The sequence below is a fragment of the Carcharhinus amblyrhynchos genome, chromosome 4, assembly GCF_965287045.1.
Source record: "Carcharhinus amblyrhynchos chromosome 4, sCarAmb.v2.hapA, whole genome shotgun sequence".
NCBI lineage: Eukaryota > Metazoa > Chordata > Chondrichthyes > Carcharhiniformes > Carcharhinidae > Carcharhinus > Carcharhinus amblyrhynchos.
The window spans coordinates 96,844,199-96,848,010 of NC_137327.1; positions in this window are offsets into that span (position 1 = coordinate 96,844,199).

Consider the following 3,812-nt stretch of genomic DNA (forward strand, 5'->3'; position numbering starts at 1 on the left):
GCCTTCTTTTATCCTTCTTGTGCATACTTACCTTTGGACCTTCCTTCTCCTTTCTGTCTTTCTCACTGTTCATCAGAAGGTTGGTGATACTCTCCATTAACCCTATTCCCAAGGTATGACTATCAGGATTGTTCCTTGCATTCAGGAGCTCCTCGGCTTGTGTGAGTTGATCATCAACATCCCTATGTTTAGGGACGGAAGCCGGGGGCCATCTGATGAATCCTGTATGGGGGTCCAAGTCCACAAATTCTCTCTCTTCCGATTCCGGTCCTTGTTTGGAGTCCGGGGGTTCTTCCACAATGACGGCCAATGCTGCGGCTTGTGCCACCTTGCGTTTTTCTGCAAGTAACCTGCATTTATCTGACATTTGTTTCAATGTTTTGGATGTTAATACCGTATTAATGTCCTTATTGATGCACCTGGACCCAGCAAATCTCACCTCCAACTCTTCAAGCAATGCTTCCTGTTCCTCTGGCCATATGGATGTTTGCCTTCCACGTTTGGTCAGAACTGGTGGCATTCTGTACCTGGTTAGCAGTTACCAAAACTTTATCTTCCTGTGTGAAGTACATAATCTTCAGATTCCAGCTGGGAGCATCTTTATTCCCAGGCAACGGGAGCCTTGACAGAGCATCCGCCTTGTTGCATCTCCCTAACTGATGGTACCAGATCTCTTATAAGTGTGCTGACAGCACCAATGCCCACTTTTCCAAACAAGCTGCCATCATGGACACTATCCCATTATATGGTCCTAAGATAGAAATCAATGGCCAATGGTCTGTTAAACTTCTTCACACCAAAGACAACGACAAAGCCTTCTTTTTCTCAGCTTTTGTCAACGATCTGGAAGCGAATACTATAGGTCTTACCACTCCGTTTAGCATAATGTGAAACAGGACGGCCCCAATCCCATAGGGTGAGGCATGCAAGCTGTTGTGGTAACTTTGGATTGAAGTGAACTAGCTCTTCCGATCTTTTCAAATCCTGCATTACCAGCAACTGGACCTCCTTACTGGGTTCAACATCGTCACCAGATCCAGAATGAACTTGCCAGAGTAATTAATAACTCCCCAAAACAACCTCATTTGGGACACATTTGCCAGAATTCTACCATCCTGCCTGCCACGGGAACCAGAGTGGGCAAGGAGCAGAACATGGAAAGGTCCGTTGACCTCGGGTGGGGTTTTATGGATTTGGAACGAGCAAGGCCATAAATCCTGCCATTGTCTGGTCTTGGTGCTTTCATAATGACCTCTATCTCCTTGGATGCCTTGTGTAATCCATTGCCATCAATTACATGATCCACATATTCAATACTGTTCTTGAAGAACTCACATTTCTCTCTCTCAACTTGTTGGCTGAGCTCCTGTAACCTCTATAAGGTATTCTCCAAGTTTTTCAAATGCTCCTCCTCTGTTGAACCCATGACCAGGATATCATCCAGGTAACTCTCGACTCCTGCCAATCCACTCAAGATTTGGTCCATAGCCCTCTGGAACAGAGCTGGAACTGATGTGATGCCAAAGGGAAGCTGCTAATAATGAAACAGACCCCTATGTGTGACTATTGTTAGTGGCGATTGTGATTCCACCACTACTTCCATCTGGAGATAGGCCTGCGATAGGTCCACCTTGGAGAATTCCTTTCCCCTGCCAGGCTACTAAATAGGTCCTCGATGAGAACAAGTAGGTATTGGCCTGCACACAAGGCTGGGTTTACTGTCACTTTAAAATCCCCCCATATTCTGGCTGATCCATCTGATTTTATGGAAGGGACTGGCCCGTTCAGTGGTGGTCACTTGTTCTAATGCCCCCAGACCCACCAGCCATTTCAATTCATCTCCACCTTAGACCTAATGGCATATGGTATCGGATGTGCCGTTAAACCCCTTGGACAAGCCTCTGGCTTCAACCATAACAACCTTGACAACGTCCACCTCTCTAAGGGTTCGTTATACTTTTCCAACATGTCTTGTAGCCTTGTGTTTGAGTCTGTCAGCCTACTTACCATGCCCCAGTTCAACTTCGACTTCTGTAACCAGGAGTAACCAGAATGCAGGGTCCTCGCCTTTCACCAAACATAGTGGCAGATGTGTACACTGGTCTCACAACTGTACCTTCACCAGGACATAACCCTTGAGGGGAATCATTGCTCTGTATATATTCATAATGTGATATTTGCAGGCTTTAATGGCAGGGCTTTTAACTTCTCCTGGTGTACTATTTCAGGAATCAAAGATACAACTGTCCCTTGTCCACATCCATTTTCATTGTTTTCCCATCCAGTTTAGGGAGAACCCAGAACCGTTTGGCTCCACCTTGTATCTATAGAATGTTCAGCTTGAGCTCTTGCTTCTCTGGTCTGTCTGCTTCCTCTGCAGACGCAGCAGACTCCCTATCCTCTCCATGGCTGATAGCATGGACTTTTTTTTGCTCATCTCTCCGCATTTAGTTGCACCAGGCAATTTTGAGCTGTGACCTACTCACTTGTATTTGTGACATTGGGCCTCTCGTGTCCAGCAATTTGATTCCTTGTGGCCTATCTTGCCAATTGGCAGCATTCTACCTACAGCACTGAAACCTACGGGGCTTCTGTAACCTTGTATACCTGGGCACTGACACCCAGCTGTGCTGCTTCTCTGACAGCTAATTCCATGGATGTTGTGATCACTAACGTAGTCTCAAATTTTAAATTCTTTTCAGCCAATAGCCTCTACTGAATGGTTTCATGCTGGAGGTTACAAACTAGCCAGTCCTGTAAAACATCCTGGAGTACTTTTCCAAACTTGCAGTGCTTAGCCATCCTCTTCAGAGTTGTCACTCTGCAATGGACTCCCTTTCGAGTTGGTTTCATTGGTAGAATGGAAAATGCTCAGCGATCATTAATGGCTTTGGAGCGAAATACATCACACAATCTCTGGTAAGTCTTCTCACCGGTTTGTCACCAAACTCTACAAAACAGTGAAGGTCTTGCCCCCTATGGTGCTCAAGAAGACCGGTGTTACTAGTTTCTCAGCCATGTCATTTACCATCAGATAAGCACTGAAGCGAGCTGTGTAAGGTATCCAGGTCTTTGCCTCTTCATTGAAAGGGCCTATGGCACTGAATCTGGCTGCCATCTTGTTTTTCTGCTAGTGGGGAGTTTTCCTGCTAAATGTGTCCAAGCCTGAGGCCTCCTCCCACCATCGCTGACAGCTTCCCATAGCCCATAGCCTCAGCATTCGCTTCCTGAGATCCTTTGGCAGCTTCTTCCACACGAATCTAGGCCCAAACTTCTTTCTGCCATTGCCAATAACCACCCGGAGTGCGAGTCCCCTCGATGTCCACTTGCTGCGATGTTTTGGCCAACTCCCAGGCAAGTCCTACCTCCCCCTGAATGGACTGTTGAGCTGAAGTAACAGGGTTGGTACACTCCTACCCATTCTTCACAGGGTTGCTATGCCATAGCTCTTTTCCAGCGCCGTTCTTTGAAGTCTTGGGGTGAAGCTCGAACTCCTCCTCCTTCACCAGAATGGAAAGTCAGCAGGATGAGTAGCCAATGAAGCAATCTCATTGACAGGTATTATGCATGCCTCTCTGGATTCGAGGTGTTGAAGTTGTACAAGACATTGCTAAGGCCACACTTGGAGTACTGTGTACAGTTCTGGTCACCCTATTATAGAAAGAATATTATTAAACTAGAAAGAGTACAGAAAAGATTTACTAGGATGCTATGGGGACTTGATGGTTTGAGTTATAAGAAGAGGCTGAATAGACTGGGATTTGTTTCTCTGAAGCATAGAAAGGTAATCTTATAGAGGTCTATAAAATAAT